The sequence below is a fragment of the Heterocephalus glaber genome, unplaced genomic scaffold (genome assembly GCF_053883595.1).
Source record: "Heterocephalus glaber isolate CG9 unplaced genomic scaffold, H.glaber_assembly_v1.0 deba00001532, whole genome shotgun sequence".
NCBI classification, from domain to species: Eukaryota; Metazoa; Chordata; class Mammalia; order Rodentia; family Bathyergidae; genus Heterocephalus; species Heterocephalus glaber.
In genome coordinates, this window is record NW_028258330.1 from 25,511,513 (window position 1) to 25,524,704 (window position 13,192).

General features: G+C 40.9%; 1 protein-coding gene and 1 long non-coding RNA gene across 5 annotated transcripts in view; one reads left to right on the forward strand and one right to left on the reverse strand.

The window, feature by feature from the left end:
- LOC147824708 (uncharacterized) overlaps positions 1 to 975 on the reverse strand; it is a 40,863-nt gene extending 39,888 nt beyond the window's left edge. Inside the window, exon 1 of the long non-coding RNA XR_015442015.1 lies at positions 828 to 975. This is a non-coding gene — a long non-coding RNA (uncharacterized LOC147824708). The remainder of the gene's footprint in view (positions 1 to 827) is intronic.
- Positions 887 to 13,192, forward strand: part of Itch (itchy E3 ubiquitin protein ligase) — a 124,881-nt gene continuing 112,575 nt past the window's right edge. Inside the window, exons 1-2 of one of the 4 annotated variants that reach the window (XM_021246947.2) lie at positions 887 to 1,016; positions 5,772 to 5,848. The gene's annotated coding sequence lies outside the window, so the exon portion shown is untranslated. The remainder of the gene's footprint in view (positions 1,017 to 5,771; positions 5,849 to 13,192) is intronic. The other 3 variants (XM_087188888.1, XM_087188887.1, XM_004867917.4) reach the window with 3 other exon arrangements.

Below are 13,192 nucleotides of genomic sequence, written 5' to 3' on the forward strand. Positions count from 1 at the left end.
AGCACTAAATTTTGAGAACCACTGCCCTAGAGAATCAGAATGGGGTAAGAACCTAAGGAACCTGAATCTTTAGTAAGTTCTCCTAAGGTATAATATAGGAAAGAAACTGACATGGTGGTTTGAAAAGTACTTTTAAAAGTGTAAGTAAATTTCCAGATGGTAAAATATTATTTTCCTAAGGAGGAAACAGGCCAAATGATAATAGCAAAGGTCACTAACTGCTGAGTTCTTAGTTGTGTCTCTGAGTCATTATGTGCATAGTCTATTAATTCTCACAAACAATTTGTGAAGGAGTTTAGGAGGATGGACTCCAAAGCAACTGCTTGAGTTCTTATCCAGCATGCAACTTGGTTTATGTACCTGTAAAATGGGGATAATAACGGTGTTTCTCTCCAGTTTGTTGTGAGGATTGAGGGAGCCTACTTTTCAGCTCTTAGAACACCTGCCACGTTGGCACCCTTAAGTTGTCATTATCCCCAAGAACTCCCTTTAAATGGTGGAGAAGGGAGGACTTGAACCCAGGGTAATTCCGAAGCATGCATTCTTAAGGACTAGAGTCCCACGGTTCTCAAATTATAATCCCAACTGTCGATATTATCACCAGAGAATTTGTTAAAAATTCAAATTATGAGACCCCCATCCCACATCTACTGAATTAGAAACTGGGAGTAGGGCTCAGCAGTTTAAGTTTTTAAAAGCCTTTCAGGTGACTGTGATACACACTGCAGTTTGGGAACCATAGCTAGGCCCTAGAAGCTTTGGTGGGCAGGGAGTTAAAAAACAAAAAAAGCCCACAGGTGGTGCGGGCTTCTCCTTGTCCTTCGCACCTGAAGGGGAGGAAAACTCGGATTTAGCTGCCGGCGCGCGAGGCCTGCTGGGGCTCGTAGTCTGAACCGCTGCTGAGTGCAGGCGCCTGCGCATTGGCCCATTACTGGCTCTAATCGCTGTGGTCGGGGCTCGGGACCGGCTGCCATCTTAGTCCAGGGACTGAGGAGTCGCCGCCGCCCCGAGTCCCGGTAAACACCCGCGGGCGGATTGAGGGCAGTTCTGGGGAAGGGAGAAAACCTGGATGAGAGTGGCCGGGGAGAACGAAGAGTAGAGGAAGGCTGCTCGCGAATCGGGACCTCAGAGCTGTGGCTGCTCCTTCCCCCTCGACCGGTGCCCGTGGGGGGCGCGGGGATCTCGGGGTAGCGGCCCGGCCTGGCGGGGAATGGGTCAGCAGGACGCACAGAGTGGCCGGTGCCTACTTGAGGAGCCCTTCGCTCCTCGCCTCTCGGACTCTGAGTTGTGACGAGGCCGAGCCACCGCAGGCGTGGGCTGAGTCCAGCCCCGCGCCCCCAGCCGCGCTCGAGGCCACTGTCCCGCCGTCCGGCCTGCGCGTGGGGTCTGGCAGCTGCGGCCCGCCCGGCTACGTGGCCCTATGAGGGGCGGCGGCCGGGCCCACCTGCCACCTGGCTGTCTTTCCAGGGACTTTTCCAAGCCCTCACTCTCGCAAGAAGGGCCCAGCAGGCGACCGCCTCCTCTTCTTCCGTCCAATCCCCACCTCTGTCCATTGTCCCCCCGCGTGCTGGTCCCGGCCTGGGCGCCCTCCTCCGCGCGGCCACAACCACCGTGGCGGCGCTGACCTGTGCAGACGTGGAGCTGTCACTGCCCTTCCTCGCGAGAGTGTCCTTTTATTTAGCAGAGAAAAGCTAAAAGTAGCCGTGAACTACTTGAAGTGTCTTAACATGATGAGGACGTGACTTATAAGTGGAGAACTCAAGTTTTCAGACTTGGTTCCGGGCCTCAATTTAAAGAGGGAAACACAGGGGTCCTTGCACCCGAGGTAGACATTGAGCCTAAAGTTAGTTGGAAATGTTGACTAGGTGAACGAACGTGCTTGGTACCCTAAATTCACAATTTCCCAATAACTCATCTGGTTTTCTTGGCTATATTTGTATCCTAATCTTGTTACATTTTCCATCGCTGTTTAACAGCTGCAGTAAACTTGTTTTGAAGTGGGGGTCGGGGAGGAAGAGTGAGAGTTTTCTTTGAAAATTAGAGAACACAAGCCAGCCACCTTATTGCATTTAAGTAGGCTCTTCTGCACCTATTTGTAACACAATTCAGTCTTCGGAAGTATGTAAAAGCATTGTGTTTCCACCCTCAAAATTGGCAAAGGACTTGGTTCTCATCTGAAATAAAGTTCTCATGGCAAATCTGGTGAGAACCTGTACTATGTAGTCAAAGGTTTACTCCAGACGTAATTGTTTTATCTTTCAGATTTAGAAATGAAGGTGGAAATTCTCTTTTTGAACAGTGAATATACTTTTTTGGAAGTTTAAGTCCAAAAGTAATTAATTTGTTTGCAGCATAAGTGAATGAGAGTGTGATATAAAATAAAAAATAAGGGCCAGGGATTTAGCTCAGTGGTTCCACGGCCTGCCTTGCAAGCGCAAGGTCCTGAGTTCAATCCCCAGTACCAAAACAAAAAAAAAGTGAGTACAGAGTACTTTTTCATTATATTATGTAAATTTCTACCTTTTTGGGGGAAGGTGTGATTAGGGTCTTGCTATGTAGCCCAGGCCTGCCTTAAATTCTGTATCCTCCTGCCAGAAGATTTGAGGGCTGGGATTACAGACAGGCACTATGTGCTCAGCTCCTTACAGTTAAAGAGAGAGACAATTTTATAGTCCACAAATTTGACCATTAGGACAATAAGAAGAACTTTTTAAAAGAAGTTGCAGGGTCTCATTTCTGAGATTGATTAGTCAGTCTATATTGGCTGCTACAATTTATCTTTAAGACATGCTTCAGATAATTCTGATGGTCTTGAGAATCACTGAGGCAAAAACAATATGGTGGATATTCCAAGGACAGTTTAAAAAGCACTGAGACAGAGAAGAGGAAGTAGCCAATTCTCTTTGTGGGCTGGCCAGAGGAGGAGCCAGGACTTGCCTGTGGATGAGAAGTTTGATTTTAGATGATGAGTTGGAATGTGACAGAGGTGGGGAAAGGGAAGGACACCTTAATGCCTTTGCTATGTGTAAATTCAGAGGACTGTGGGAGGAAAGGAGTTCAGGGAATAGAGTGGAGAAGGTAACTGTTATAGGACATGAGAAAGGTAAAAGAAAGCAGCTATGAAGAGTTCTAAGTGTAATGCTAAAATTAAATTTTAAATTTTATGTTGTTAGATGTAGATGTGATGGGAGGACGTATGTTTTTAGAAAGATGGCTTTGGAAATAATGAAAGAGCAGAAGAGTGGCTATTGCAGAATTCTTGGTGAGAAGCAACAGCCTGACCATGGGATGATCAAAGGGTTGGATGTATCTTTTTTTTTTTTTTTTTTTTCAGTACTGGGGATCTATCTCAGGACCTTGCGATTTCCAGGCGGGCACTGTGCCACTGAGCTAAACCTGAGCTAACAATTGGACTGTTAAAAAGATACATCCAGGGCTGGGGATTTAGCTCAGTGGCACCGAGCCTGCCTTGAAAGTGCAAGGTCCTGAGTTTGATCCCGGGTACCGAAAACAAAAAAAACCCTAAAAAAAAATAGTGCAATTGTATTGTCATATTTTTGGATGTGGATTTTTTTTAGGGCTAGTCTGGGTAAAGGGTTTCTTTTCTATTAAAAAAAAAAATACCAAGCCTAAATTAATATTTTCAGGTTATATATGTTTATAGTATCAGTGTAAATTGTTCATTACCATCTTTAAGAAATTAGAATGAAATGGGTCAGGTGCAGTTTGTTATCTTTTTTTTTTTTTTTTGGTACCGGGGATCGAACTTGGGACCTTGGACTTTCGAGACAGGCAGCGGAACCACTGGGCTAAATCCTCGGCGGGTCAGTTGCAGTTTGGAAGAGAACTTGGGAATTTGTACTGAAATTCATGATGTTGATAGTATTGATTTAGGCTTGTTAGAAATATGTTTCATCGGGGCCGGAGATTTAGCTCAGTGGTTCCGGCACCTGCCTCGAAAGCGCAAGGTCCGGAGTTAGATCCCCAGTACCAAAAGAAAAAAAAAAAAAGAAATATGTTTCATCCAGCCCATAGAAACTTGTTATTTGGGTTTTAGAGTAAATGAATTTTGGCTTATAGGCCAACTCTGATTGGAAAAGCTGCTGGAAACACTGTGTTAAGAAAGATTCTAGTTGTGTGTTCTGTGGGACAGTGTATTATGATGGATTAGTAATACCTCCAGTGGACAGTTTCTCCAGTAATACTTCCAGTGGACAATAATACCTCAAGTGGATAGTGTAGGTGCTATATATTTGCTGGGTATATACTGTTAGACATGACTAGCCTTTTAGTTTTCTGTTTGTTTAAAAAGAAAAAGATTTGCTCAGTATGAGAGCACACACTTGTAGTCCCAGCTACTATGGAGGCTGAAACAGGAGACTCCTGTTTGAAGCCAACATGATTTTGATGCCCTGAGTTTAATCCCTAATACTGGAAGGGTAGAGCACATTATAGAAAATAACCGGGGTGGGAAGAGTATTTTACATAAAACTACTTAAAGAGTTAGAGCTAGAATTAGAACCAGCCAAAGTGAATATGTACTATTAAAGAACTGATACTAGAGCAGGGGGAAAATGTTATAGTATTTCCAGCCTGTGCCTCTTGACTGTTTAGGTAGGATTTTAATGAGACCTTTGACCTACAAATTAGTTTTGTTCATTCTTGTTTAAGAAATTTGTATTAAGCAGGGCATGTGGCTTATCCCTGTAATCTCATCACTCTGGGAGGCTGAGGCAGGAGGATCGCAAGTTCGAGCCCAGCCTGGACAACTTAGAGTCTATCTTAAAAAAAAAAATAAAATAAAAAGACTAGGGCTATAGCTCAATGTGAAGGCTCTGGGTTCAGTCCCCAGTAATCAAAAAAAAATTTTTTTTTAATGTATGTTAATATTGATAGAAAATAGTCACCCCCTCGCCACCATTTTCTTTCTTGTTCCTTATTCCTTTCAGTTTTGGGTTTGGGGGTTGGTTTTATTTATATGAATTAAAGCAAAAGTATATAGTTTTTTTCTTTTTGTATATTTGTAGTACTTAGTTAAATTCTGAGCTCATAATAAACATTCAGTAAAGCCATGTTGATTTTTGTGTCTGTAAATGACATTGGCTTTGAGTCAGTACTGTTTAAATCAGTAAGGGCAATCAGAACTGAATTGCAGTCTTCTCTGGGTCAGCTAAAAATGTTAGGTTGGAAACTCCTCATAAGTAGAGACACTTAACCAGAAGCTCTTCTGCCCTGGGCTTTTTCAGTCTATCAGGCACTGTCCTTGGAAAACTGCTGCCAGCTCAGCTCTTTTCAGACCTGATTATACCCAGAACTTTGGAGTGCTTTTTCTTTTTCTGTCCCTAAGAAGCTCTAAGTTGCAGGGAATGTCATTAGAGTGACCTGTATAGGTAGGATATACGTTCATCTGGCTGTCCTCAGTTTGCCACATGTCCATCATACCCAGGTGGGTATTACCCCATACTATATCTGAGTCATTTTCCCTTAATTTGCTCTTCCATCTTGCCTGCTCCTTCAAAAATTATCCTATGATAAATTTTTTTAAAGACTTTGTGCTAGGGGAAAAACCAAACCAAACCTTGTTCTGTGAGATTCCCAAGGTTGTTGCAGATTGATGTGGTTTTTTGGGTTTTTTTTGATACTGGGGATTGAACTCGGGACCTTGAGCTTGCAAGGCACGTGGTGGAACCACTGAGCTAAATCCCGGCCCTGCAGATTGATGTGTTTAACTATAGTAAAACTATGTTAATGGACCCTCCTTCCCTTCTCAGGTAACATGCATTTCACAGTGGCCTTCTGGAGACAACGCCTTAACCCAAAGAAGTGACTTGAACAGTGAGAACTTCAGGTATGCTTACATTCCTCAGACAGATTTGGGGATAGGATGGTGCAGAGGGCAAGCCCTGGTCATATAACTGCTGTGTGGAAGTATAGAGCGAGAGTAGTGTTGATGCTGACCGCATCATTTGATTGGAGAAATAGGCAGTTTCCTCTTGGATCTGAATCTCAAAGCCTCCTTGGCAAGGACTAGTCTATGAGCCATACTGTCTCTTAATTTGAGTCCTTTGACTTTATTATTTTTATATAGCTCCATATATATATACACACACACACACACTTCCTACTTGTGCTATTTTATACACAATTATCTCTGTAAACTTGTTCAGACATGTGCATGTGTATGGTTAAGAAGTAGAGAAGAAGACAGTATAGGGTGATAGAAATAGAAAAGATCTAAGTTCTTACTTGATTTTGTCACTGACAAGCCATGTGACTTTTGGCAGCTTATTTGGTCTTATTGGGCCTCAGTTTTATTTTCTTAAACATAGATGTATTTATTATTGATTCCTACCTGCCTCCTAGTATTATTGTTAGAATAAAAATAATACATACTAAAGCTTTAGGGAAGAAAATGAATTCAAGATTTAAGACATTATCTAGATCCACAAGGTGGGAGAAGCTGTAATATTTTACTAACGTGAGAGATGAGACAAACTATTGATTAAGAGAAAAAGTAGAACATAAAGTCAAGCAGTAAGAGAATATGGAGTGAATGAAGTAGAGCAGGTAAATTTTTAGGTAAGAAAACTGAATAGGGAGAGAGAGTTAAAATAGAACTACCATAAGATCTAGCAATCCCACTTTTAGGTATACATCCAAAGGAAATAAAATCACTACCTCAGAGAAATACCTGTACTTCTATGTTCCTTACGGCATTAATCACAATAGCCAAAATAATGAAAACATCTAAGTGTTTGCCTAAGGATACATGGATAAAGAAATTGTGGTATAAGCTGGGCTTGGTTGGTGTACCCTGCAATCCCAGGTACTCCAGGGCTGAGGCAGGAAGATTGTAAGTTTGAGCATAGTTTGGGCAATTTAGTGAGATCCTGTTTCAAAATCAAAAATAAAAAGAAGGCCAGGAATTTAGCTCAGTGGTTCCACTGCCTGCCTCACAAGCTCAAGGTCCCTAGTTCGATCCCCAGTACCAGAAAAAAAAAAAAAATTAAAAAGGGATGGGGATGAAGTTCAATGATAGAATGCTTACCTAGCATGCATGGAGCCGTAGATTCAGTCTTTAGTACTGCAAAAAAGGAAAGAAAAAGAAATCGTGGTGTATATATGATGGAATATTACTTGACCTTATAAAAGGGAAATTTGGCTGTTTGGGACAGTATGGATGAATCTGAAAGACATTATCCTAAGTAAAGATATGATCTTATATGTGGAATCAAGAAAAAAATAAACTCACAGAAATGGAGAGAAAGGTGGTCATCAAGGGCTTGGGAGAGGGAGAATTGGGTAAATGAGATACTGACATACCCTTTGACGTACCCATTCATACGTTCTTGTTATTACTGTAAATATTAATCTTTACTATTCATCTTTGTGAACTTTGTATCTATATTTTTGTTAACTAATTGCCTTGTAAATGCTTGAGACAAACCTGTAATTTGCTTATTGTGGTCCCTGTTTGTTATAATCCAATGAATGTGTAAATTTTTTTTTAAATTATGGAGAGAAGATGAGATGGTGGGGTGATTTGTGAGAGATGCTAGAAAGAAAGTGGGTAAGAGGGAAAGTTACATGAGATGGTAAGAGGAAGAAATCTGAAGTGACAAAAAATAAGACATGGAAATGAAAATGTAAAGAAAAAAGGAAAAGATGATGTTATCGGCAGTAAGAAGAAAACATCTTTCATTTCTTTTCCTCTTTTTGGGGAGAGGGTATTGAGGATTGAACTTAAGGCTGTTGAACTGAGTAACATTCCCAGCCTTTTAAAATTTTTTTAATGTTTATTTTGTTTTTGTTTTTTGCCCTGGCCAAAAATTTGTCTTATGTTTTGCTCATGCCTTAAGGCCTTGCAGGAAACTGAGATTAAGGATGACTAATTAATCTGGTGGAGAAAATTTCAAGGCAGCTCAATGTTCAGGTTGTAGTTGGATACTGCTTGGTTTTTTGGGGGGTGGGTGGGTTTTTTTGGTACCAGGGATCAAACTAGGGTCCTTGTGCTTGTGAGGCAGGCGATGGAACTACTGAACTAAATTCCCGGCCCCTGCTTGGTGTTTTTAACAAGGTTGAAACTGAGAAACAGGAGCAGAAAATCCATTTAAAAAGTTTTCAGTGGGCTGGGGATTTAGCTCAGTTGCACTGTGCCTGCCTCACAAGCACAAGGTCCTGAGTTCAATCTGTGGTACTGAAAAAAAAAGTTTTCAGTTTCCAAAGAAAGGAAGAGCCTGCAGAGTTGGTGCCTAAGAGAGCAGGATTGCTGAAAAGATTAAAAAGAAGCTAAGTACTTTGTATTAAGACAATAGGAAGGATGACTTGAGGGCATCCTGGGAAACAAGATCCCACCCTACACCCTACAAAAATGAAAGACTTTGCTTTGACAAGAGAGACCCATGACACTGTACTCTTTTCTAGGGTGAAGAGGGAAATGTTTCCCAGAGTTCAGCCATCTAGGCATTCAGAGGCCTCTGCAGTCATGATCCAAGAGGGCCCTGCTATGGCTTGAACTGGCAGCATACCTTGGTATCATCCACATGGTACTGGTTTTACAGGCATGCTGGATCCAAGAGTTATAGGATCAAGGAGGCTTCCACTCAGATTTCAGAAAAAGGCCTAGGAGTCCAGGAAATGTGCCCCTGAGAGGGCAGTATATGAAGTTATGAGAGTAAAACTGAAAGTGCAGAGAGACCCCAGAAAAGTAGAGAAGCCAAGAACATGAAGTGTCTGAGGAAAGCTGCAAGGAGTGACTAAAGCTAGCCCAAGAGAGAAGCCATGAAGGCTACAACCATCAGGAATCCCATAGGGATGGGGCTACCCAAACCTTTTCAAATTCATATCATCATACCTTGCCATAGGAGGTGGGGTTGAGTTAGGTGAGGCAGGTCGATGGGAATGTGACCTGTAAGTATGTCTCTTATCTAGCTCCTTCCTTCACACTCTGCTTTTTGGCTGCCATGATGTGAGCAGCTTTCCTTTGTCAGATACTGTGCCATGCCTTCCTGCCTTGGAGCTAGTCATCTGTAGACTAAAACATGAGCCAAAATAAACCTCTCCTTGTTCAAGTTCCTGGTGTTGAATATTTTGTCCCAGCTATGAGGAAAGTGATGAAGCCATGGAAGCAAGAGGATTAGGTAGGAGAATCACAAGTTTGAGGCCAGGTTGGGCAATTTAGTGAGACCCCATCCCCCCAATAAAAAGGCCTGGAGTTTACTTCAGTCAGTAGCAGAGTGCTGGCTTAGTATAGTGAACCCTTGACTTATGAACTGAATTCGCTTGTGAGGGCTGGTTGTAATTTAAGTTGGTCAGATTCCTCTACACAGCCTTCAAAGTCTCTCTCCTGTATAATTTTAGGTCACAGTTTTCCAGTGAGGTCTCAGTCAGTGTCCTTAGAGAAACACTGGCCCAAGATTTCTCAACCCCACACAGGAAAGGATGTTGTAATATTCCTTCCAGAATTCTTTAAGGGTTAAATCTGTATCTGAGACCATCTGGAAGCACTAGCAGTTGGCATTCAGGTCTTAACTCAAGACTTTGGTCCTAAGTTAAAACTAAAATTCTGGTTGTAACCCAAGTTGTTTGTATGTCAGGCTGGTCATAACTCGAGGGTCCACTGTACTCTTGAGGCCCTGTCCCTGGATTTATTCCCCAGTACCACCAAAAAAAAGCAAAGAAAGGTAAAAATCACATTTAAAAATTCACCACGGGGGGTAGGGAATTCACCACTGTAAGGTACACAATTCAGTGTTGATTCACCCTTGATCTAAGGGGTGAATACAGATCAAGTGTGGCCTGAATACCTTTTTTTCTAAAGAAAAATTGAATATCCAGATTTTGTAAGAAGTATTTATTTTTAAGTGTTGGCAACTTATGAATTCATAGTATAAACACTGTGGGACAAACAAATCACTACTGTGGGCAGAATTTGTCTTGTGGGTTGCCACTTTGCAACCTCTGATCTGGGCTTGTCTTTCTGCATCATAACCCATGTTTTCTGCCCTCTGGGAAGAAAGTTCTTTCCCACATAAAGACTTAAAATAGTTCTAAACTGAGTATAGTGGCACATGTCTGTAATCCTAGCACTATGTGAGGTTGAAGCAGGAAGATTAAAAGTTCAGGCCCGGCCTGGCAATTTAGCAGTTTAGTAAGTAATGTAAAAAAGGCTAGAGATGTATGTTAGTGTGAAGGCCTTTGGTTCCATCCCCAGTACCACCAAATAAAAACAAAAACAAAAAAAAAAAAGAAAAGAAAAAGAAAATAGATCAAGCATTACTTCAGAGGAGTCTAGGGCTGAATAAGGTGTATGAGAATAATTGTTAAGGAATAGAAGAGGGAAATTATTTAAGTCTAAGATTCAGAATGTGGAAAGGTATGGAGTCAGGAATGAATGTGAGGTGGTGGTGGTATAGAAAATAGATTATTTGAAGTTTAAGAGGGTTAATGAGGGCCTGGTAATAAAGGTTTGGAAAAGTTTTGAAGAGATCAATGTCTTATTTTAGGATAAATTTGAGATTTACTGGCTCTCTTAGTTACTTTTCTCTTGTTGCTGAGACAAAATACCTGACACTCAAAGTTAAAGGGGAAAGGGTTTATTTAGCTCACAGTTTGTAAAGGTTTCAGTTGTAATTAGCTGGCTCCATGGCAGAGAGACATTGCAGAGGAGAAGCAGTTCGTGGTGCCCATATGGAAGGAAAAGGAACAAGGGAGCTTAACAGTGTCTTTCTGTTCTCATCTTATTCAGATGACTGGAATTAGGGCAGTGCCAAACCAAGTACTCATTCAGTGTAGTGGTTTAGTATTCACACGCCCTTAATCCTAGTATCACACACTCTAAATTCAGTCACCTATGGCCGAATGGGGCTTTGGAGGGGACATCTAGACCCAAACCATAACATTGGCTGAAGAATGAAATGATATTTTATGAAGATCTGTTTGGCATATTGAGGTCTACAGTAACTTACTAGGATTGGGAGTGTCTTGAGGCAGGGAGACCAAACTAAGGAAGTGGCAGTGTGGATGAAAGGAACAAAAGTTTGTTTAAGAGACACACAGAAACACCTGTAGTGCATAAAGAGGGCCAACTGTGAAAGCTTTCCCACTTATTCACTCTTGTAAATTGGGATGTGTGAAAATAATATTTTAAACAGGCTATCCCTCTTCTTTTTTTAGGCTATCCCTCTTCTGTGTTTTGGATCTTGCTTCATTCCTCAAAGCTATAGCACTCTTAATGATAGATCACACATGTATTCTTATGACTTCTCTGCTTGGACAAGTAGAATAGAAAGAAAAGGAAAAACTGAAGTAGTTCAACTGCTTATTACATTTCTGTTCTCAGGTTTGTGGTGATCTCAATTTCTCATAAGTTTCATTAGACTTCAGTTTTTACATGGAATTTTTGAATTTATCAAGGTTGGGAAACACTGACAAATGGTTTGCTCTTGGAAAAGATGTAGAATTTTGCTGCGGAAACTTGATATAATAATTCTTGATTCACAATGTTTAAAGAAACTGATAAGTGTTGTAGGAGGTAGAATCTGTTTGTTCTAACCTGAATGTAATTTTTAGGATTTTATTTTCACAAGGCCTTTTGTCCTGTTTATACTTTGTGAATTTTTTTTTTGACATACACAGGGGAGTTATTCTTTATTTTTGGCCAACATGTAAAATACCCTTGTTTCAAAGTCTTTTTAGCCATTAAGCTGAATCATGTGCCAGGCACAGTGGCGCATACCTGAAATCCTAGTTCTTGGGGAGACTAATGCAGGAGGATTGCAAGTTCGAGCCCAGCCTGGGCAATTTAAAGATTTGCAGAGACTCTGAGTCAAAATTTAAAAGTAAAAAGGGCTGAGGATGTAGCTCTGTGTGAAAGTTCTAAGTTCGGTCCCTCAGAAACTCCTTCATCCCCCTTGCTGAGGTGTAGCAACATTTTCCTCAGGAATGATTGGAATAGTGAGCTGAGCTTCTGAACAGTATACAAAGTTGCTGCTGTCGTGAAAATAGAGCAGTAGGGTCAAATGAGCTACTTCAGTCTTACTTAATGAAGAAGGTGCTTTATTTTGGAAGTATGATCTAACATAGTTTTTGAATTTCATTTGCTCTGGAAATTAGATTTTTAGGGAGTTCTTAGTTCTGCTTTAGAAACAGGAAGGAAAAGAACCTGGGAGAGGGGTTAGAATGCATTTGCTTTGGTGTAGTCAGTAGTCAGGAAAATCTAGATTTTTTGTTGTTGTTCTTAATTTTTAATTTTTTTTGAGGTGATTGGGATTGAACCCAGGAGCTCACATATATGCTAGACAAGCGCTTTACCTCTGAGTTTCCCAGCCCTTTTTTTAAAAGAATTTTTTTTCTTTTGAGAAAATTCCACTAAAAATTGCCTCTGCTGTCTTGAACTTCTGATCTTCCAGCCTTAGCCTCTGAAGTAGTTGGATTACCGTGCCTAGCCGTTCTTGAAATTTTTGGAAGAAAGATGTTTACTATAGAGCTTGTATATATAGAAGAAAGATGTTTACTGTGGAGCTTGTATATATAGATTTTTTTTTTTTGAGACAGAGACAGGGTCTTGCTATGTAGTAGTTCAGGCTGGCCTTGAACTCGTGGTGTAGCCCACACTAGCCTTAATCTGGCAATCCTCCTGAGTGGCCAAATGCCACCACGCTCCTCTGAGCTTGTGTATATTGAAATGCTTAGAACTTTGCTTACTATTGCTTTTCTTTGTCCAGAACGTTGCTGGGATTTATCTACTGTCTCTTTTCTCTGTATTTTTCTGATTAGGAGTTTAACCTTTTTTATTTCATTTTGATAGGTTTAGGGAGGGAATGAAGATGATGGAGTATGTTCTACTCTTTTAGTTGATTTTACTATATATCAATTGATGTTTTAATCTCTAAAAGAAAAATAAAATTTTGAAGATATCCTAATTATTATTTTTGTGGTTAAAATATATATAATATGAAATTTACCATTTTAACTTTTGTTTTTGTGGTGCTAGAGATCTAACCCAGGGCCTTGTGCATACCAAGCATGTGCTCTCCAGCCACAACCAGTTTAAGAACATTCAACCTGTAAAATTATTACCAGTGTCCATCTGCAAAATTTTTCATAATCCCAGGCAAAAACAACTTCCCACTTCTTCCAGCCTCTGATAGCAACTGTTTTTCTTTGGCTTTAGATATCCTCTATTTTAGGT